Raw genomic sequence first — 1738 nt, forward strand, 5'->3', positions numbered from 1 at the left:
TACTGTGCACTTACAGTTAGATAATCGGGTTAAAACTCGACACATCAGTGGCCCTTTCAAAGGCTCAAAAACATCCTCGTACTCGGCGACCACTGGTATATCATGCAGCTTCTGTTGACCGTCCTCCTTAACCATCGAAATGGTTGCTAAAAATCCTTATGCTCCACTTTCCAATAATTCTTCTGCACGCAACATGGAGACGATAGGAATTTCCCGGTGTGTCTGAATTCCCTCGCAAATGATCTTTCCTCCTTCTCTAGGGATATTAACTCTTGCCTTCGGACAATCCAAGACTACTCGATGTCGTGACAGCCAATCCATCCCATGAATGATATCATAAAAATATAGCTCCATCTCTCACGAGTCTCCAAATAACTCGACTCCTCCAAGAATAACTGGTACGCCGCATTGAATATAAATAGCTCTCAACATCCTATGTCAGCTGTCCGAACTGACACACCTCTGAAACGATCAACAATGCCAAAAACTGGCAAACATACCAAAGTGTAACTCCAACACCCACACAACGCAAGCTGCTGCACCCCAATTCAAAAGCGATCTCCACGAGTTCACAAAACAAATATATCTCCAAAATAGTCAATATACTCGTACACACAATAACACATGCCAACCAATGGCTCATACCACACACCACATAATCTCCAGTAACAAAACTCGTGGAACGATTGCTTGAAGTGGGCTGGTGGCAGAAACGTCACATATCCACTCCTGGATAGGCTCGAAATCATGACCGAAGAACTGATAACTCCCGAGAAAACTGGCGAACTTGGACTTCACGCAACTGCTGAACATCTGTCGAGAACCTTGTTAGTCGAAGGACGAATGACGATGATTTTACTCATCGTCATTGAAAGAGACAATTGAGTTAGTAATTACTGAACATAATGGTGCTAAAAGAACTTCCAAATATATAAATAATCAATTGGTGACAGCTTGTCTTGTGGGAAGGCTGTTAAAGGGTGAGGTCGTGGGTTCGACGCTCACCAACAACCTAATTATGGAAGGTGTTCCATAATGGAGGGGTTGGGGTCGGCGCGCTGCAGCGCTGTAAGCCTGGGTCCCACGGGGCGGGTTGTTACATAAAAAGTCGACTTTTTATGTGACAACCCGCCCCGTGGGAACTAACTGTCCCGTGGGCCCCAGGCTCACAGCGCTGCAGCGCACCGACCCCAACCCCTCCATTATGAGTTCTCTCTAACTCCATAATTAGGTTGTTGGTGAGCGTCGAACCCACGACCTCACCCTTTAACAGCCTTCCCACAAGACAAGCTGTCACCAATTGATTATTTATATATTTGGAAGTTCTTTTAGCACCATTATGTTCAGTAATTACTAACTCAATTGTCTCTTTCAATGACGATGAGTAAAATCATCGTCATTCGTCCTTCGACTAACAAGGTTCTCGACAGATGTTCAGCAGTTGCGTGAAGTCCAAGTTCGTCAGTTTTCTTGGGGCCCACGGGACAGTTAGTTCCCACGGGGCGGGTTGTCACATAATGTTGCATAATATTGAGGCAATATTGAGGCAGTAATGGGAGAGATCAATCGTATCATTGAGTGGATGCAATGTATCCTTGACAGAATGTACCCAAACATTCATATGAATTTGAAACTTAAGTGGTAGATAATCAAGATAATATTTTCTAAGATGGTTTATTTACTAAGAGAATAATTTCGATAGTGTAGTAACTCATATCCTTAATATCAAATACTAGAT

Source organism: Brassica oleracea, chromosome C2 (assembly GCF_000695525.1).
Source record: "Brassica oleracea var. oleracea cultivar TO1000 chromosome C2, BOL, whole genome shotgun sequence".
NCBI classification, from domain to species: Eukaryota; Viridiplantae; Streptophyta; class Magnoliopsida; order Brassicales; family Brassicaceae; genus Brassica; species Brassica oleracea.